Source organism: Lipotes vexillifer, unplaced genomic scaffold (genome assembly GCF_000442215.2).
Source record: "Lipotes vexillifer unplaced genomic scaffold, Lipotes_vexillifer_v1.1 scaffold1861, whole genome shotgun sequence".
In the NCBI taxonomy this organism is placed as follows: domain Eukaryota; kingdom Metazoa; phylum Chordata; class Mammalia; order Artiodactyla; family Lipotidae; genus Lipotes; species Lipotes vexillifer.
In genome coordinates, this window is record NW_006784863.1 from 168,471 (window position 1) to 191,484 (window position 23,014).

The 23,014-nt window shown below is 38.0% G+C and overlaps 1 protein-coding gene across 1 annotated transcript in view; it reads right to left on the minus strand.

Moving 5' to 3' along the window:
• Positions 1-4,296, minus strand: part of PSMD14 (proteasome 26S subunit, non-ATPase 14) — a 92,935-nt gene extending 88,639 nt beyond the window's left edge. Inside the window, exon 1 of the mRNA XM_007457002.1 lies at positions 3,994-4,296. The gene's annotated coding sequence lies outside the window, so the exon portion shown is untranslated. The remainder of the gene's footprint in view (positions 1-3,993) is intronic.
• Positions 4,297-23,014: the final 18,718 nt, after the last annotated feature.

Genomic DNA, 23,014 nt, shown 5'->3' on the forward strand with positions numbered 1-23,014 from the left:
CATTATGAATGTACTAAATGGTACTGAACTGTTCACTTTAAAATGGTTAATTTTGTGTTATGTGAATTTTACCTCGAAAAATTACTTTTTAAAGGATCAATGAGTTGAACAATATATTTCTAAGACCAGAAAGGAAATATGACATTCTCATCCAGTTAGTATTCAACAAGGACTTCATTATACACTATTTTACAACAAGAACCTGTTTTGATAAAGAGATGACATATTCTGTTATCTTTTATGATGTTGATACAGTTGATAAGTGGACAAATGCTGAAGTGTACACAAAGGTGAGTAAAAGAATGTAGAAATTTTAAAAAATCATTGGATTAACTCTAATTGGTGTTTATAAATCTAAAAATAAAAATGTTTTATAAGCAAAGATGATGGACATCTCCACTTCAACAAAATTATAAGCTTGTTTTAAAAAGTACTGCATCAGGGAAGATGAAAAAGATCTGGAGATGGATGGTGGTGACGACTGCACAACACTGTGAATGTACTTAATGCCACTGAACTGTATGCCTAAAAATGGTTAAAATGGTAAATTTTATGATATGCATATTTTAACACACATACACACATACAAAGTATTGTGAGTGCAAGCAGAACCAAAAGAAAAGATAAGCTGGGGCCTATTAGAGACATATTTAAAATGTGGAACCGATCTTTATAAGATGGATATGTTCCAGGTTCATGCATGATGGATGACGAGCAGTTAACTACATTCCAACAATGTTGTCCATTTCAGGTACACACACCTTCAAATGACTTAAAGGTGTAAGAAATTTTAAAAGGTCTACTGGACCCAGATGGTAAATGGTGATGACTGTTTTTCTTGCTATATGAGGTTAAGAGCTATGAGTCTGCAATCTAAGTGCCAGGATTCAAATACTGGCTCTAACACGTTTTAGCTCTGTATCCTTGGGTCAGTTTCCTCTCTCAGGCTCAGTTTCCTCATCTGCAAAATAGGGATAATGACAGTATCCACCTCATAGAGGTGTTTAGAGAACTAAGTAAGATAATGAACATAACATTTAACACAATGCTTGGCACATAGCAAGTAAACAATGATGGCACATAGCAAGTAAACAATGAACGCTAGCTGCTGTCATCAGCACCACCATCCTGAGCATAGCTACAGTTCATCCAGCATGGGTTCTTCTTCCCATAGAGTTTGCCATTTAGTGAATTTCAAAACATGGCATATTTCCCAGTACCAAATGAATCACACTGCAGAAGAGGGACTTGCATTTTGCAGAACTTCACAAAGGGGTTCATAAAAATTAAAAGTGTTACACTAGAACATAAAAGAATACTTCCAGTGCTTAGAAAAAAAGCAATGCAAAAGGTGTATGGATCTAAACCAAGTTTTTACACCTATCAGAAAGCAGAGGACTCAACAGCTTATTCATGATATGATTAACTAAAACATTATGATATAATATGAATAAAGTGTTTATGCCTAATATGTCATACATAATGTTTAGAATCCTAATTGGTAAAAAAAAAAAAAAGGGCCAAATAAGTATCAGTACTTTCAAAAGCCTGATGATTTTCCACTTCTTCATCTCACAACTGAGCTAACAAAGTCATGAAGCCCTTATCTGTTCAGGTTTTTCTACTGTTTCCTAGCTCATTTTTCATTTTTTACTCCTCAACCCATGCTGTAGTTATATACTATTACTTCTCAGATTGATGCTAAATCCTTTAACTACTCCATATTTGTGATCTCACTGTATTTCTAATTCCTCTACTGTCTGATTTGTGGAAAGTGATTAGGAACTTCTTTCTCTCACTTTCTTAAGGGCTTTCTTCAGTGGAAAAAATAGAAAGAGTCAACGTTAAACTTAATTGTACAAGTAAGGCTTTGAAAGTAAGATTCCCCCTGTTTAGAACAGTGAGGATGGAATTATCATGAACATCTTCTTGTGCTATCTCTTAATTACAGCACTGAAGCAAAATATTTATTAAATACTATCTTGTTTATAAGGTGATACAGAAACAGAGCCACTAAGGAATTTAGTGACTTTCACTGAAAGCATTTACAATCTACCTGGGGAGGCATGATATAATCCCATAGAAAAAACATAAAGTGAAAGAATAGTAGTATTGAGCCAGAAAGGCTCTGGAGGCAATCAGACCTAAATTTGAATCCTGGCTTCATCACCTACCCTCTATATGATGTGAACAAGTTACCTTCTTTTAGCCTCTAGACTTCAACTATAAAATGAGAATAATATCTTCCTTGCAAGTCTGTTGTAAGAAAAAAATGCAAAGCACCTAATATAGTGCCTGAAACATTCATAGGTACTCAGTAACTGTTGTTATTGTTATTTATCTTAGAGCCAGGAAAGATTATTTAATCCAATTCTCACTTTACAGATGGGGACACCAAAATATCATAAAACAGAATGAGTGTCAAATGAGTGCAACAAACTGGGTATATGACAAGTTCATGAGTACTAAATCACAAGTATTCAGGTAAGGCTTTCACAGGTAGACAATGACTTATGAAACAAACATTGTTATAAAATTTAAAACAATTAAATAGAAGCACAATTGCTCCTTGTTATTGATTTTCAAACATGGGTTCTGAAATTAGATATTAAACACAAGGGTTACAGACAAGTATAAAAATAGAATAAACCCATGTCAAACAGGTTAAAAATCCAGCTTTTCAATTAGAACAGCAATATAATATTTATCAAGACCCTTGAGGGAAAAAAAAAAAAAAATCTCCCAAACTCAACAGGTGAGGCTTCATTGAAAGATCATGACTTCAAAACTTCCTTCTGTTGGCCAGATGCAATTCTGTCCTGGGACGAATTCAAGACAATATTCAGGCTTCTCACTAAATACCACTTCACTAAACACATCTTGTAGTTAATTCTGAGCCACCATGTATCTTAATCTCTTCAAATGCACAATAACCCATTTAAATTTATATGTTTAAAAGAAACAATTTAAACTTTAAATGAGCCAGTTGCTACCTTTATAGGACAAGACTAGAAGGCCACCATTATATTAATCATCTCCACTATAACTGTATTCAGTTCTTTTTTATTTCAACATTATCAGTGGCTATCGTCTTGCTTACTCACAAACATTAAGTCAGCAGCACTAAATACTTTTGTGAGCAATGAAAAAAATGATTTTCACTCTAGAAGTACATTTCTTGCTAATTTTTAAAGCCTCTTCCTTGCCTTTCCCAACTTTTGGATACCATTTTAATTTCAAGAATTTTTCCTTAGGTCACTAGGTTTATATTCAAACTCTTTCGAGAAATTTACATTTTTCTTCTTTTGCCTGACACAAAGTAGTGCCCCCAGGAAAATTAAGTTCCAAGATGTAACACACAGTAGCAGATTTCTACTTTATCGAAAACAGGAAATGTAATCAATTCATCAACAACTACTCAAGTGGGACAAACTGAAAGTTAAGTTAAAAGGCAGAGCAGGAATAACCATACTTTGTTTTAAAGAGTTTCAAGGTTAAAAGACAATGCACCTCTGGGGTTTTGTTTGTTTCTGAAGGCAGTTGAAAACCTAACACTATGAGAAAAGGGGTCAAGGCCTAAGGTTAACACAAGTGATAAAGCAAACATACATTCAACGGGAAAGTTAATTTTATTCTCTCGCCCTTGATTCCTGTCTGACGGGAAGTTTTTCAACACAGGGGTAAGTTTCAACAGAACACAGACAAACAGAAGCCAAAACTAAGGGTCCTCTCTGAATAGAGAGGAGAGGCTCCCAAGATGTGGTGAATTCAGCGGAGCAGAAACGCTTGGAGGAAGAAGACCACATCCAGACCTAACTTAGTCAGAGACCCGGGGAGACAGCGTGTAGGACGAAGGGACCTGGACTCCACCCTCACTGCCCGGGACCCCAGTGGAAACTAGGCTGAGCAACGTGACTCAGGAAAGCAAGGCGCTGGCAGCGGCCTAGCGCGGCTGCCTCCGCGGACCTCTGGGGCCTGCGTTCCCCGTCTTACCTGAAGGCGGGCGGAGCAGGAGGCCGCGGTCTGGACCCTTGTCTTCCAGCAGCGGTGACGCAGCGGCGACGGCGAGAGCGACAGCGACACCAGCAAGCTCCGACTCGGCCGAGCTCTGGCTCCGCGAACCTGCGATGAATCAGCCCGATTCCATTCAAAAGAGTCGCCCAGGCCTCCGCCGCGAAGCACTTCCGGGTTCACTGCACCGCTTCGGCTTCCGTTTCCCCGACGGCCAATTGAAGACGACTCGGGAGTCGAGCGGGCGTCCCAGGAGGAGCACCCGGGACAGACAACGCGAGCCGCCTGCTTCAGGCGTCCCGGCTTGGAGGGCGGTGCGGAAGTTAGCGCTAGGGCCGCTCCCGCCTCTCCGACATCCTCCCTTCTCTGCCCGCACCTCACCCTCCCCAGTTCTGCGCGCCCGGCTGGCGCCGAGATGGAACTGCAGGAATGCGAAGACCGGAACCCCTTTCTTCGTTTTGGTGTTCACCGCGACCCTACTTCAAAACTAAAAGGTTCACTTGGACTAAGATTAACTTGGTCATCTGAGAAGCAAAAGAAAAAAGGGAGAGGTGTGAAAAGAGTGGAAATCGGTCGGATGTTCTTTTCCGTAGTGCAGTCTACCCACCTTATTGTCTTCACCAATTTGCAAAGGTTGAATTTCAAGGAAAACAAACATTTCCCTAGTGGTAAAACCATCTATTTTAAGCCCAATTTAATTTACAAGGTTTAAGAAATCATATACTCACGTTTCTCCAGGTAATTATCATCACCAATAACGTTTCACCCATTATCTGCTCTGCTAGGTTTTCAGAGAGCAAAACCGCCCAAGAAATAACTGACTATTGACAAGTTTATATCACGTTTCTGTTTAGGGCAGCACGTCCCTCTCACTTTGTCAGATATGTTCCAAATGACTAGCATCTTTAAAGCATTCCTAAATCAAGAATGGTGATGAATCTACTGGATGGAGGGAAAGGAAGGATTGTGGCATCTGAATCCAAAACTGTTTTGAGTTGCACAATTACACAGAATTTCCCACTCAAAGATCTTTATCTAAATAATACATAAATTATTTCAATCACAGGTAATGTTAATTATATTTGGATCCCTGTCTTTATGTTTTCCCTCAAACCTGTGCCTCCTCCCTTTTTTTTTTTTTTTTTTTTTTGGTAGATGACCCCATCCTCCATTTAGTTTCCCTAATCAGATCTGAGAATAGACAGACCTTACCTCTGATTTACCTATTCGCACTGGCCTCCCAATGAAACACCCTGGAAATCACGAAGGGTCTAATCTGTAAATAGCTTTTCCAATCCACCACTCCTCTTTCTCCTTTCTCTGTATTCCAACCTTAACTCAAGCCTTCATTACTCTTTTCCTAAAATACTGCATTAATCTCCTTGATCTCTCTGCCTCCAGTCTGTCTGCTCATAATTCATTCTCCGCTTCATTGGCAAAGGTTCTTTCTGCTATACAAATACAGTCGTGCTCCTTCTTTGCTTAAAATTTCACCAGTGGCTCCTCATCCAATACAGAGGTCAAAAATCTGTCATCTTTGGGCTTCCCTGGTGGCGCAGTGGTTGAGAGTCCGCCTGCCGATGCAGGGGATGCGGGTTCATGCCCCGGTCCGGGAAGATCCCACATGCCACAGAGCGGCTGGGCCCGTGAGCCATGGCCGCTGAGCCTGCGTGTCCGGAGCCTGTGCTCCGCAACGGGAGAGGCCACAACAGTGAGAGGCCTGCGTACCAGAAAAAAAACACTCAATCTTTGTTTGAAGCACCGTTGCTCCAGCCATACTAAAGTATTTAGCTGGGGAATGTGATGTCCATAGGAACTTTGAAAAACTCTGACATATTACTTGGAATCCAAGTAATATACATGCTTAGGATTGTGTGAATGCCTAGGGCTGTGTGAATGCTCAGGAAAGACCTGAGAAGGCTCTAAGCTCTCACCTCTGGCTAAGCTTCAGGCTCTACACAAGCAAGAAATGAATACAAAAATAGAGTTGTATACTCCCTGGCTGATTGTTGAAGTCACCCCTCAACACACATACTAAGCCCCTCCACAAAGACTAGGAAACGTATTGGTTGAAGACATTTAAGGAAATCCCTGTCCAGTCATCAGATGACCACTAAGCTAACTGAGCAAAGACATCAGTGGTTATGCACAACAAAGAATACAGACTTTAAGGAATGAATTCAGAAAATTCACTAAATCAACAATAACTACAACAAACAAAAACAGCAAAAATCCTGGGGAGAGGGTAGAATATGATTTCCAGAGTGGCCACACTGTATTATTCAAAGTGTCCAGTTTTCAAAATAAAAAAGTTTAAAAGGATGATACATGCAAAGAAATAAGAATGTATGGCCTGTACACAGGAGAAAAAGCAATCAATAGAAAAGATTTCTGAGGAAGCACATATTACATAAAGACTTTAAGATATTTTAAATATGTTCACAAAGCTAAAGGAAACCATGCCTAAAGAACTAAAGGAAAGTATGATGAGAATGTTTCACCAAATAAGTAACATTAATAAAGAAATTGTTTTGAAAAAAAAAAAGAAAAATTCTGGAGTTGAAAAGTATAATAACTGAAGTGAAAAATAAGAAGGGCTCAACACCTTGAGGAAACTGAGGATATGAAAACACAGGATACTGACCCCAGATAACTGAGGTATATATCAAAGGAATGATTTCAGTGAATTTAGACTCCTGCATCTTCCCATACATAGAAAAGTGCTAAATTCCTTAACTTGGGATACCTGGTTTTATTTAATTAACAGTAATCTTTTGATGTTCCAACTACCTGCCCTTTGTTCCAAAACTCCTATATATCCTAGCTCCCTCCTCACCTCCACAGAGCAGTTCTCTCAGGGGTACTTGAGATGCTACCTCCTGGGATTGAAGCCCTAAAAAATTCCTGCCAAATAAAACATAACTCTCAAAAAAAAAAAAAAAGGGCTCAACAGTAGATTTGAGCTAACAGAAGAAAGAACCAGCAAATTTGAATATATGTCACTTGAGATTATCCAGTCTGGATACCAGAAAAAAAGCAAAAGAATAAATATACATGAACAGAGCCCCAGAGGGCTGTCAGACACAATCAAGCATACCATGTATAACTGGAGTTCTAGAGAGGATAAATATAAAAGGAAAGGAATAATATTTGAAGGAATAATGGTCAGAAACTTCCCAAATTTGATGAAAAACATTAATCCACACATCTAAGAAACTTAATAAATTCCAAGTGGAATAAACTCAAAGAAATACACACCTGGACACATTATAATAAACCTGTTGAAAGCCAAAGTCAAGAAGAGAATCTTAAAAGTGTCAAGAGGGCTTCCCTGGTGCCGCAGTGGTTGAGAGTCTGCCGGCTGATGCAGGGGACACGGGTTCGTGCCCTGGTCCGGGAAGATCCCACATGCCGCAGAGTGGCTGGGCCTGTGAGCCATGGCTGCTGAGCCTGCGTGTCCGGAGCCTGTGCTCCGCAACAGGAGAGGCCACAACAGTGAGAGGCTCACATACGGCAAAAAAAAAAAAAGTGTCAAGAGAGAAGCTACTCATCACATAATCCTAAATAAGATTCACAACCAAAGTTATGGAAGCAGAAAGCAGTAAGATGACATATTCAAAATGCTGAAAGAAAAACACTGTCAACCAAGAATTCTATACCTAGGAAAGCTATCCTTCAAAAGTGAAGGAGAAATTAGTACATTCCAAAATATATGCATAAACAAAAATAAAGAGAATTTGTCACTGGGAAACTTGCCATACAAGAAATTCTAAAGGGAGTCCTTCAGGTTGAAATGAAAAGAAACTAGACAATAACTCAAATCCACATGAAGGAATAAAGGAAACTTGTAAAGGTAACTATATAAGTAATTATAAAAGACAGTATAAATATATTTTTTGTTCATAATCCTTTTTCCTCCTATTTGACTTAAAATACAGCTGCATAAAGCAATAATTATAAGTCTGTGTTGATAGACATATTATGTATACAGATCTAATTTGTATCACAACTGTAGCACAAAGGAGGGGGAGGGAATGAAGCTATATAGTAGCAAAGTTTTGTATACTATTGAAATTAAATTAGTATTAATCCAAGCTATGTTGTTCTACATTGGTAATTGTAATCCCCAGAGCAACCACTAAGAAAATAATCAAAAAATATATAATAAAAGAAATAACAAGGTAAATAAAATGGTACACTAGAAAATATAATAGATATTTAACACAAAAGGCAGCAGTAATAGAGAAATAGAAGAACAGACAAACATATGACATTTAGAAAGCAAATAGCAAAATGGCAGGATTAAACACTACCTTATCAGTAATTACGTTACATGTAAATGGATTAGGGAATTCCCTGGCAGTCCAGTGGTTAGGACCCCGTGTGCTGTCACTGCCAAGGGCCCAGGTTCAATCCCTGGTAGGGAAACTAAAATCACACAAGTCAAGCAGTGGCAAATAAATAAATAAATAAATAAATAAATAAATAAATAAATGTAAATGGATTAAATATTCCAATTAAAAGGCAGAGATTGGGCTTCCCTGGTGGTGCAGTGGTTGAGAGTCCGCCTGCTGATGCAGGGGACACGGGTTCGTGCCCCGGTCCAGGAAGATCCCACATGCCACAGAGCAGCTGGGCCCGTGAGCCATGGCCACTGAGCCTGCATGTCCGGAGCCTGTGCTCCGCAACGGGAGAAGCCACAGCAGTGAGAGGCCCGCGTACCGCAAAAAACAAAACAAAAAAAAAGCCAGACATTCACAGAATGGGTTAAAAAAAAAAAACCAACTATATGCAATCTACAAGAGACACATTTTAGATTTAAAGACCCAAATATTTTGAAACTGTAAGGATGAAAAATATATATACCATGCAAACAGTAACTAAAATGGTATGACCACTTTGAAAATTGTTCTGGCATTTTTAAATAATAAAGTTAAAAATACAACTACCAGGGACATTGGTTCAAGATGGTGGAGTAGAAGGACATGCGCTCACTCCCTCTTGCAAGACCACCAGAATCACAAATAACTGCTGGACAATCATTGACAGGAAGACACTGGAACTCACCAAAAAGATACCCCACATCCAAAGACAAAGGAGAAGCTGCAATGAGACAGTAGGAGGGGCACAATCACAATAAAATCAAATCCCATGACTGCTGGGTGGGTGACTTATAAACTGGAGAATGCTTGTACCACAGAAATCCACCCACTGGAATGAAGGTTCTGAGCCCCACATCAGGCTTCCCAACCTGGGGGTCCGGCAATGGGAGGAGAAATTCCTAGAGAATCAGACTTTGAAGGCTAGAAGGATTTGACTGCAGGACTTCAATAGGACTGGGGGAAACAGAGACTCCACTCTTGGAGAGTACACACAAAGTACTGTGTGCATCAGCACCCAGGGAAAGGATCAGTGACCCCATAAGAGACTGAACCAGACCTACCTGCTGGTGTTTGAGGGTCTCCTGAAGAGGCGGGGGGTGGCTGGGGCCCACCATGGGGACGGGGACACTGGCAGCGGAAGTTCTGGGAAGTACTCCTTGGTGTGAGCCCTCCCAGAGTCCGCCATTCGCCCCAAGAGACAGCCAGGTAGGCTCCAGTGCTGGGCCACCTCAGGCCAAGCAATCAACAGGGAGGGAACCCAGCCCCATCAATCAGCAGACAAGCGGATTAAAGTTTTACTGAGCTCTGTCCACCAGAGCAACAGTCAGCTCTACCCACCACCACTCCCTCCCATCAGGAAGCTTGCACAAGCCTCTTAGATAGGCTCATCCACCAGAGGGCAGACAAGAACTACAATCCTGCAGGCTGTGGTAGGGAAAACACATTCACAGAAAGACACACAAAATGAAAAGGCAGAGGACTATGTACCAGATGAAGGAACATGATAAAACCCAGAAAAAACAACTAAACGAAGTGGACATAGACAACCTCCCAGAAAAAGAATTCAGAATAATGATAGTGAAGATGATCTAGGACGTTGGAAAAAGAATGGAGGCAAAGATTGAGAAGATGCAAGAAGTGTTTAACAAAGACCTAGAATAATTAAAGAACAAACACCTAGAAGAATTAAAAAACAAACAAACAGAGATTAACAATACAAAAACTGAAATAAAAAATACACTAGAAGGAATCAATAGCAGAAAAACTGAGGCAAAAGAACAGAAAAGTGACCTGGAAGACAGAATGGTGGAATTCACTGCTGCTGAACAAAATTAAGAAAAAAGAATAAAAAGAAATGAAGACAGCCTAAGAGACCTCTGGGAAAACATTAAATGCAACAACATTAGCATTATAGGGGTCCCAGAAGGAGAAGAGAGAGAGAAAGGACCCGAGAAAATATTTGAAGAGATTATAGTCAAAAACTTCCCTAACATGGGAAAGGAAATAGCCACCCAAGTCCAGGAAGCACAGAGAGTCTCAGGCAGCATAAGCCCAAGGAGAAACACCCCAAGACACATAGTAATTAAACTGACAAAAATTAAAGACAAAGGGGCTTCCGTGGTGGTGCAGCGGTTGAGAGTCCGCCTGCCGATGCCAGGGACACGGGTTCGTGCCCCAGTCCAGGAAGATCCCACGTGCTGTGGAGCGGCTAGGCCCGTGAGCCATGGCTGCTGAGCCTGCACATCTGGAGCCTGTGCTCTGCAACAGGAGAAGCCACAACAGTGAGAGGCCCACATACCGCAAAAAAAAAAAAAAGACAAAGAAAAATTATTGAAAGCAACAAGGGAAAAACAACAAATAATATACAAGGGAACTCCCATGAGGTTAACAGCTGAATTCTCAGCAGAAAATCTACAAGCCAGAAAGGAGTGGCACAATATATTTTAAATGATGAAAGGGAAGAACCCACACCAAGATTACTGTACCCGGCAAGGATCTCATTCAGATTCAAAGGAGAAATCGAAAGCTTTACAGACAAGCAAAAGCTAAGAGAATTCAGCACCACCAAACCAGCTCTACAACAAATGCTAAAGGAACTTCTCTAAGTGGGAAACACAAGAGAAGAAAACGACCTACAAAAACAAACCCATAACAATTAAGAAAATGGTAATAGGAACATACATTTCGATAGTTATCTTCAACATGAATGGATTAAATGCTCCAACAAAAAGACACAGGCTCAATGAATGGATACAAAAATAAAACCAATATAGACGTTGTCTACAAGTGACCCACTTCAGACCTAGGGACACATGCAAACTGAAAGTGAGGGGATGGAAAAATATACTCCATGCACATGGAAACCGAAAGAAAGCTGGAGTAGCAATACTCATGTCAGATAAAATAGACTTTAAATTAGAGAATGTAACAAGAGACATAGAAGGACACTACATAATGATCAAGGGATCAATCCAAGAGGAAGATATAACAATTATAAATAATATGCACCCAACATAGGAGCACCTCAATACATAAGGAAACTGCTAACAGCTATAAAAGAGGGAATTGGCAGTAACACAATAATAGTGGGGGACTTTGACACCTCACTTAACCAATGGACAGATCATCCAGACAGAAAATTAATAAGGAAACACAAGCTTTAAATGACACAATAGACCAGATAGATTTGATTGATATTTACAGGACATTCCATCCAAAAACAGCAGATTACACTTTCTTCCCAAATGCACACAGAACATCCTCCAGGATAGATCACATCTTGGGTCACAAATCAAGCCTCAGTAAATTTAAGAAAATTGAAATCATATCAACCAACTTTTCTGACCACAATGCTACAAGATTAGAAATCAATTACCGGGGAAAAACCGTAAAAGCACAAACATATGGAGGCTAAACAATACGTTACTAAATAACCAAGAGATCACTGAAGAAATCAAAGAGGAAATCAAAAAATACCTAGAGACAAATCACAACGAAAACACGATGATCCAAAACCTATGGGATGCAGCAAAAGCAGTTCTAAGAAGGAAGTTTATAGCAATACAATGCTACCTCAAGAAACAAGAAAAATCTCAAATAAACAATCTAACCTTACACCGAAAGGAACTAGAGAAAGAAAAACAAACAAAACCCAAAGTTAGTAGAAGGAAAGAAATCATTAAGATTAGAGCAGAAATAAATGAAATAGAAACGAAGAAAACAATAGCAAAGATCAATAAAACTAAAAGCTGGTTCTTTGAGAAAATAGACAAAATTGATAAACCTTTAGCCAAAATCATCAAGAAAAAGAGGGAGGGAACTCAAATCAATAAAATTAGAAATGAAAAATGAGAAGTTACAACGGACACCACAGAAATACAAAGCATCATAAGAGACTACTATAAGCAACGCTATGCCAATAAAATGGACAACCTGGAAGAAATGGACAAATTCTTAGAAAGATATAACCTTCCAAGACTGAACCAGGAAGAAATAGAAAATATGATCAGACCAATAACAAGTAATGAAATTGAAACTTGTGATTAAAATCTTCCAACAAACAAAAGACCAGGACCAGATGGCTTCACAGGTGAATTCTATCAAATATTTAGAGAAGAGCTAACACCCATCCTTTTCAAACTCTTCCAAAAAATTTCAGGGGAAGGAACACTCCCAAACCCATTCTATGAGGGCACCATCACCCTGATACCAAAACCAGACAAAGATACTACAAAAAAAGAAAATTGCAGGCCAATATCACTGATGAACATAGATACAAAAATCCTCAACAAAATACTAGCAAACAGAATCCAACAACACATTAAAAGGATCATACACCATGATCAAGTGGAATTTATCCCAGGGATGCAAGGATTCTTCAATATAAGCAAATCAATCAATGTGATACACCATATTAACAAATTGAAGAATAAAAACCATATGATCATCTCAATAGATGTAGAAAAAGCTTTTGAAGAAATTCAACATCATTTATAATAAAAACTCTCCAGAAAGTGGGTATAGAGGGAAACTACCTGAACATAATAAAGGCCATATATGACAAACTCATAGCAAACATCATTCTCAATGGTGAAACACTGAAAGCATTTCCTCTAAGATCAGGAACAAGACAAGGATGTCCACTCTCGCCACCATTTTTCAACGTAGTTTTGGAAGTCCTAGCCAGGGCAATCTGAGAAGAAAAAGAAATAAAAGGAATACAAAATGGAAAAGAAGAAGTAAAGCTGTCACTGTTTGCAGATGACATGATGCTATACATAGAGAATCCTAAAGATGCCACCAGAAAACTACTGGACCTAATCAATGAATTTGGTAAAGTTGCAGGATACAAAATTAATGCACAGAAATCTCTTGCAGTCCTATACAATTACAATACAATTACAATAAAAGATCAGAAAGAGAAATTAAGGAAACAATCCCATTCACCATTGCAACAAAAAGAATACAATACCTAGGAATAAACTTACCTAAGGAGGTAAAAGACCTGTACTCAGAAAACTATGAGACACTGATGAAAGAAATCAAAGATGACACAAACAGATGGAGAGATATACCATGTCCTTGGATTGGAAGAATCAATATTGTGAAAATGGCTATACTACCCAAAGCAATCTACAGATTCAATTCAATCCCTATCAAATTACCAGTGGCATTTTTAACAGAACTAGAACAAAAAAAAAATCTTAAAATTTGTATGGAGACACAAAAGACCCTGGATAGCCAAAGCAGTCTTGAGGGAAAAATATGGAGCTGGAGGAATCAGACTCCCTGACTGCAGACTGTACTATAAAGCTACAGTAATCAAGACAATATGGTACTGGCACAAAAACAGAAATACAGGTCACTGGAACAGGGTAGAAAACCCAGAGATAAACCCATGCACCTATGGTCAACTAATCTAAAAAATGAGGCAAGGATATACAGTGGAGAAAAGACAGTCTCTTCAATAAGTGGTGCTGGGAAAACTGGACAGCTACATGTAAAAGAATGAAATTAGAACACTCCCTAACACCATACACAAAAAGAAATTCAAAATGGATTAGAGACCTAAATGTAAGACCAGACACTATAAAACTCTTAGAGGAAAACATAGGAAGAACACTGACATAAATCACAGCAAGATCTTTTTTGATCCACCTCCTAGATTAATGGAAATAAAACTAAAAATAAACAAATGGGACCTAATGAAACTTAAAAGCTTTTGCAAAGCAAAGGAAACTACAAACAAGATGAAGACAACCCTCAGAATGGGAGAAAATATTTGCAAACAAATCAATGGACAAAGGATTAATATCCAAAATATATAAACAGCTCATGCAGCTCAATATTAAAAAAAACCAAACAACCCAATCAAAAAATAGACAGAAGACCTAAACAGACATTTCTCCAAAGAAGACATACAGATGGCCAAGAAGCACATGAAAAGCTGCTCAACATCACAAATTATTAGAGAAATGCAAATCAAAACTACAGTGAGGTATAACCTCACACCAGTTAGAATGGGCATCATCAGAAAATCTACAAACAACAAATGCTGGAGAAGGTGTGGAGAAAAGGGAACCCTCTTGCACTGTTGGTGGGAATGTAAATCGATACAACCACTATGGAGAGCAGTATGGAGCTTCCTTAAAAAACTAAAAATAGAATTACCATATGACCCAGCAATCCCACTACTGGGCATATACCCAGAGAAAACCATAATTTAAAAAGACACATGCACCCCAATGTTCATTGCATCACTATTTACAATATCCAGGTCATGAAAGCAACCTAAATGTCCATCAACAGACAAATGGATAAAGAAGATGTTGTACGTACATACAATGGAATATTACTCAGCCACAAAAAGGAACAAAATTGGGTCATTTGTAGAGGTGTGGATGTATCTAGAGTCTGTCACATAGAGTGAAGTAAGTCAGAAAGGGAAAAACAAATATTGTATATTAACATATATATGTGGAACCTAGAAAAATGGTACAGATGAACTGGTTTGCAGGGCAGGAATAGAGACACAGGTGTAGAAAACAAATATATGGACACCAAGGGGGGAAAGTGGCAAGGGGTGGTGGTGGTGGGATGAATTGGGAGATTGGTATTGACATATATACACTAATATGCATAAATAGATATCTAATAAGAACCTGGTGTAAAAAAAATAAAATAAAATTCAAAAATTCAAAAAAGAAAATACAGTTACCAGGGTATTACCTGGTGGTCCAGCAGTTAGGATTTGGCAATTTCACTGTCATGGCTCAGGTTCAATCCTTGATCAGGGAACTAAGATCCCATAAGCCACACGTCATGGCCAAAATAATAATAATAATAATAATAAATAATAATAATAATAATAAAATTGCCATTTGACCCAGCAACTCCACTTTATATATTTACCAAAAGTAAATAAAACATATGTCCATGGGCTTCCCTGGTGGCGCAGTGGTTGAGAGTCCGCCTGCCGATGCAGGGGACATGGGTTCGTGCCCCGGTCCGGGAAGATCCCACATGCCGCGGAGCGGCTGGGCCCGTGAGCCATGGCCGCTGAGCCTGCGTGTCCGGAGCCTGTGCTCCGCAAGGGGAGAGGCCACAACAGTGAGAGGCCCGCGTACAGCAAAAAACAAAACAAAACAAAACAAAAACAGCATATGTCCACACCAAGACTTAAACATGATAACTTTATTAACAATAGCCCCAAAGTGGAAATAATCCAAATGTTTCCCAACTGATAAATGGGTAAAGTGTGGTATGTCCTTACAGTGAAATAACGCTCAGCAATAAATACGAAACTACTTATATATGCAACAACATGGATGACTTTCAAAAACATCATGCTGATGAAAAGAAGTGAGATACAAAAGAGTACATACTGTATAATACCATTTTAATGAAACTCTAAACAAGTGAAATCAAATATATATATAATAGTTATGGAAAGCAGATCAGTGATTATCTTGGGGGTTCAAAGTGGAGTTATGTGGGAGGATTGACTGCATGGGGTGGGAAATAACTTTTTGGATTGTCAGAAATGTTCTATTTCTTTATTGTGATTTATCAAAATTCATCAAACTGTACACTTAAAACAGGTACATTTTATTGTATATAATTTATACTACCATGTAGTTGATTTAAAAGAAGAAAAAAATCCTCACATTTGTTAGTTTATTACTTTCCTTAGTCATATCAAAGTATGACTCCTGTCTGAAATGTACTTCCTTCTGTCTCCCATCCACACACCATACCCCAATGTTTTGGAGTGTTAATACTAGTCATGTTGCTTACCCTACAATCCTACTCTATCATCCCTGTTTTACTTTCTGCCTTTGCATCTAAATTTTAAGCTTCTTGAGAGCAGTGGATATGGCCTAGCCATAGTAGGTACTAAAAAGTGTTGTTGAATATTGGAGTAATATTTGTTCAAGTACTTTGCTTACTAAGAATACTCAAAAGGATCAGAAACATTTAAAATGCAGATACAGTCCCTCTTGAAATAATCACTTCTTTAAAGTTAAACAAACAACAAAATGTATAGGATTCAGGCCACATATCTGTAATGAATATTACATCTAATATCTAAAACATTCATTGTTTGGGTTAGTCCCACTGTGGCTTTGGAGAACACTATATGCACAGAATTGTGAATTGTTTGATATGTTTCCTAAAATCATAAGTTGCCAAAAAGTTCACCTTATTAAATACATAATATACATGTGTCAGAGAGAAACTTTCCTGCTCATTTGGTATATTCTGAACCTGACAGGTTCGTCAAATGAATGAATAACTCTGGCAATTAGCATTAATACATACCTGTTCAAAATGCATCAACCTTATTATAAAAATCCCTTCCTTTTTGTAAAGAGTAATCCATGCATATACATATAACTCCTTTCACACAATGTCTCACTATGTGTCTAACAAGAAATTATAACAGTAGGTTTTCAGATAGCCTAACTTTACAATTATGAATATTAGAAAACAGCTATTGCCATTTGAATTTTAAAGAAATGTTTGGACAAAATTTAAGAAACACATTGTTTTCTGTTCAAAATCAGTTTTAATTGTTATACCTACTTATAGTTTTTGAATTATGCAGTTTTTGAATATTATAAATATAGATCTAGTACAAGAAAAAAGAAAAATAGGAAAATATTTACTTTTTAAAGTACAGTGATTTAATTTAATGTATAAAGCCAATAGAATAATCGTTACTTCTGCCAGATGGTATTTTACATTTTGATAAAAAGATATATTCTTAATCATATATGTCAAGAAAAAGGGACCATATGTTGTTAAACACTTCCAATTTGTCATTTAATTTAAAAGGCACTACTGATGTTGCCATAAATTTTTTTTGGTGATGTGGCCTAAGTATCCTTGGTGTCAATAAAATTTAATTTTCTCAAGTAATTTCCTTATTGCTCTTTGAGCAAATAATTCAACAAAGAATTTTTTTAGCATCTATAAAGAAAAGATGCCATAAAGAGGATAAATCAGGGACTTCCCTGGCTGTGGAGTGGTTAAGAATCTGCCTGCCGATGCAGGGGACACAGGTTCAATCCCTGGTCCAGGAAGATAAGCCCGTGCACCACAACTACTGAGCCCATGCATCACAAATACTGAAGCCTGCGCACCTAGAGCCCGTGCTCCACAAACAGAGTAGGCGCCACAATGAGAAGCCTGTCCTCTGCAACAAAGAGCAGCCCCTACTCACTGCAACTAGAGAAAGCCTGTGCACAGCAATGAAGACCAAATGCAGCCAAAAAAAAAAAAAAAAAACAAGTAATGGGCATGTTACCACATTATTAAAAAAAAAAAAAGAATAGGGCTTCCCTGGTGGCGCAGTGGTTGAGAGTCCGCCTGCCAATGCAGGGGACGCGGGATCATGCCCCGGTTCGGGAAGATCCCACATGCCGCAAGAGCGGCTGGGCCCGTGAGCCATGGCCGCTGAGCCTGCGCGTCTGGAGCCTGTGCTCCGCAACAAGAGAAGGCCGCGACAGTGAGAGGTCCGCGCGCCGTGATGAAGAGTGGCCCCCGCTCGCTGCAACTAGAGAAAGCCCTCGCACAGAAACGAAGACCCAACACAGCCAAAAATAAGTAAATTAATTAATTAAAAAAAAAAAGTGACTAGAGGTAAAATCAAAATACAGTGTATTTCTCATTGTTTATCATGAATACCACAGGTGGTACCCAAGATGATTTTGGACAGTCTGTGGACATTTTTCACATTAATAGGTATGTACTTATTTTAACGTATACTAGAAAAATAAATAAAGAGCATATCGGACCTTTAATTTAATGGCTATTATTGCTTAAGATAACAGTTTCTTTTAAAAGCACCTCTTTAAGGAAAATATTAAGTAAACAATAACGCAAATAGTAAGTGGATGGGAAAAATTGTGAAAAAGGCACGTAAATGACCAAAATTTGGGAAACACTGGACAATGATTATGATCATAGACAAATCTGGGTTTATAAATTGACTCCATTACTTCCTATGTGTATGAACGTGGCAAGTTATTTACTTTCCTTGGCTGTATTGGTTAATATATTAGTTGCCTTAGCAAAGGCCAAAATAGTAATGGCTTAAACAGGTTATAACATTTCTTTCTATCTCACATGAAGATCAAGGTGGTGACGGGGTCAGAGTGGCACTGCTCCATGAGATTCTGAGAAGCCTGGGGTCCTTCTACCCAGCTGTGCCGCCATCCTCTCATATTACAGCATGTGGGAAGGGGAAAGAGGAATTAGGGGGGCAAGCAGCTTTTGGTTAAGAGCGTGAATGAGAACTTACACATATCACTTTTGTTTACACTTGGCTAAAGAGACTATCATCTCTAGTGGGAAGGAAGGAAACAATGGAACTTAAGACAATGGACATCAAGCAACAAAAGACAATGAACCCTGAGAGATGGAAAACAAGTGAAGGGAGCCCTCTAGTTCCCCCAGTTGTCCCAGCTTACTGTCCGGAGAAAATTTCCAAGCCTCAGCACAGGAAGGGAGAACGCAGGCAGAACCCAGAGGCCTACCTGAGTTGAAGAGACAGATGTGGAAGTCTGGAGAAACCAGGCTGTTAGAGTTCATAGGGCAGAGAACCAGAAAGGAGAGAGAGATGCACAGGGAGAACACCAGAGATCTACAGAGAGACTGTCCTGAATATTCAGTTGATTGGTGATCAGTGCACGCGTGTGGCTGGGGAAAGAACCATGTGAAAGGATTAGAAGGAAGGGCGACCAGTTCCTAAGGGCCAATAATAATGCCTGTTCCCAAGAAATAGACTTGGAAAAAACCTCATAATTAAAGCAGCATCAGTAAGAGCACCAAGAATGGTATGCTTCAGTAATGGGGAATAATTAACCATACACTAAAAGTAGGTCCAAAGGATCAAAGTACTTCTAAGTAACTGACCAGATTAAATACTGGGATATCAATTCTCCCCAAGCTGATCCTAAAATTCATATGGAGGTGCTTCCCTGGTGGCACAGTGGCTGAGAATCCGCCTGCCAATGCAGGGTACACGGGTTTGATCCTTGGGCCGGGAGGATCCCACATGAGGCGGAGCAACTAAGCCTGTGCACCACAACTACTGAGCCTGAGCTCTAGAGCCCGTGAGCCACAACTACTGAGCCCACGTGCTGCAACTACTGAAGCCCATGCGCCTAGAGCCCGTGCTCCGCAGCAAGAGAAGCCACCGCAATGAGAAGCCTGCGCACCGCAACGAAGAGTAGCCCCCGCTCGCTGCAACTAGAGAAAGCCCACACACGGCAACAAAGACCCAACACAGCCAAAAATAAATAAATAAAATAAATAAATTTATTAAAAAATTAAAATAAAAAAATAAAATTCATATGGAAATGCAAAGGACTTAAAATAACCAGAACAACTTTGAAAAAAAAAAAAAAGGTAAAGGACTTAAACTACCTGACTCTAAGACTTAATATACAACTCCAATAATCCAGCCCGTGGTATTCGACAGTTCTAGAATCAAATCCTGGTCCCACCTCTTACTTAGCTTGGGCAAGTCACCTAATCTCTGTAAGTTTCAGATCTCTTATCTGTAAAATCAAAATAGTAACAATCTGGTAGGATTATGTGACTAAATGAAATAGTGTATATGATGCACTTAGCACAGTACTGGGCCTGTATAAAGAATGTCAGCTTTTATTATCCACTCAGCCCCAAGCTCTATAAGACAGGGACTACATCCGTTTTGATTATCACTGTGTACTTAGGGCCTTAGAAGGAAATTGAGGTTCAACTATCTCAAGCAAAGAGTTAACAAGTAAATAGTTAACCATATAATTAAAAGAACTTCAGATATTATCAAAAGTTCAACACCATCACTTTTCAAATGATGAGCATGAAATTTAGAGAACCCAAGTGTCAAGCCCAGGTCATTCTTATCTAGTGATTCACACCTTCTCACTTATTCTCAAATACTTTGGCTTTAGGATACCTTAACATTGGGACTTCCCTGGTGGCCCAGGGGTTAAGACTCTGTGCTCCCAATGCAGGGGGCCCAAGTTCGATCCCTAGTCAGGGAACTAGATCCTGCATGCCCCAACTAAAAGGTCCTGCATGCCCCAACTAAAAGGTCCTGCATGCCGCAACTAAAACGTCCTGCGTGCCACAAGTAAAAGGTCCCGTGTGCTGCAACTAAAAGGTCCCACATGGCGCAACTAAGGCCCAGAACAGCCAAATAAATAAATAAATAAATTTAAAAACTACTTTACTTCTAATAACCCCAAATTCAAGTAATAGATAATATTAATTATAAGAAAAAGCTCTAGTTTCAGAATAGCATATTTAGAATAGCCATGGTGGCCTATAAGCTGAATACACAAGTGTAAGCAAATGATATATTTTAAAATTTAGCATGACATTGAGTTATTTTGCATAGAATTTAGTCTATAAGAATTTCAAATTTAAATATCTAGTGACCACTATTGCACAATATCTCCAGAGTCTACACCTTTCACTTTGTAGCAAGAAAATAAATAAATAAATAAATAAATAAATAAATAAATAAATATATTGAATCCTGCTTATCATACTTCAAATGCCCCCAAGAAAATCCTTAAAACCATTACCCAAACCATCTGACCCCCTTTTAGTGGTTTTACATAGTCCTGGGTCAATTTTTTAAATCTCTTCATTGTTTTTTACTTCAAAGTGTTCATGTCCTATCTTGTTTTGTGTTATTAACTTTGTATAAATATTCCCAAATTTTGACTTTTTTCAATGATGTTGAAACTGGCATGTAATGTAATTCTGCCAGTATACTCAGGAAAAATGACTACGGTAATCTACAGTTAAAAGCTGATTCATCATGCATAATGGCTGATAAATAATAAATTTAATCTTAAAAAAATTTAATTTCCATTTTGGTGGATTAATCTCCGTCATGTTTTCTCTCAGCTGCCCCTTTCCACACAATGTTCTACTTCTGGCCATTTTCATGGGCACATTCAGTGCTTAGGATATATTTCTCGCTCCTTACATCTACCTACAGTTATGTAGCTCACCAAAATCTCCCATCTTTTTCGTTTATATACTTAACCTCCTCTCCCCATTCTTGTTCAAACAAGCACATGCACAGAAGTAATTTCTTCCTATTTTTGGCATTGACTAGGCCCCTTTTAGAATCCTATATCTAGCTTTTATCACATTTTAAGAAAAAGAACAAACAACAATAATAATTGTTTTAATAATAGTAAAATGAGTGAATAAAGATGAGAGTAATATGGGGTTTTTAACCTAGAAAATAAAACTAATGGATGAATTCAACTGAATGTTATTTTGAGAAAAATACTGAATGTTCTCTATTCCATATAAGACATAGAATGACAATTTTGAACAGCTTTATTAGCCATAATCAAAGAAGGCTTTATCATCTTTAAGGAGAGTATCAAATATTTCAAGTTCTTGAGAGCTTTAAAATAAGATGCACAGGGAGGTACCCAATGTTTTGACTGATAATGTCCTATCTTCCATTTACTACTTGGGGAACTTGTAAATGAAAGAAACTAAAGTTCCTCTCCTAAAACTGTTAGGGTACAGAGTGCCCAAAATAAAGTAGAAGAGTGAAGACCTTAATGGCTCAGTATCTCTAGATTATGACCTTTTTTTGACACTATATATGTGTATTCTTGCTTAAGGTAATTGGCTATATCAGATCACTACTAAAGACTCAACCGCTTTTCTATCCCAGGATTAAAGAAGCATAGTATTGTCATTTGTTATTTGTTTCAATGTGCAGAATATTGTTTGCATAAAATTCATTTTCTTCTTAAGAATTAGAAAAAAAACTTTTTCTTAATTTAATAAAATCCCGCTTAGCTCCTATTTTAAGAGTAAAAATATTAGTGAATTGTTGGTTAGGACTTACATAAAGCTCTGAACTTTTTATAAAATAAACTGGATCCACTTATAAATAGGATAATTAAATTAAAAATGTGTTAAATATCAGAAAATATTGCTCCATTTACACTTCAAAAGCTTTCTTAGCCTCTAATGAGATAGCTTATACAAGATAATCTTTGTTGGATGATATTAATTGGGTCTATAAAGAGTCCTTTTATTAGAGTATAACTATTTTCATAATGAACTTATTTGATTTGCAGATTAGTTCACTATAAATCCTATTAATCTTTATATTAGTTTTCTTAGCATTTTGTGATAGCTTTCTATAATTATTGTGTATTTAATAAATTAAGCAATAACCTTAATGCTTTAAAATGTTAGTGTAATAGATGAATTTCAAACAATTCGGGTGAAAATGAGCTCATTCATGAAGAGGATTTAATATTCATTCACAAATGAGAAGAATTCTCTATAGGTAGATGGTAACATTCTAAATAAACCTTAGCCATTGAGTGCAAGTTTCAAAAGTGGTAATTTTGAGAGTGCAAATAATCTGATTAAGAATTAAATAAAGGCAGATTATTTTTCCCTACTGAGAGATAACTTTTAATTTTATGTTTCAAAACATGATTGGACTATCAATACTTACAAGTGCAAGTGAACTATTAATCATTCTGACCAAAAAAAAAAATTGAAAATAATATTCACATGCAACACAACATCAAATCATATATATATATACACAT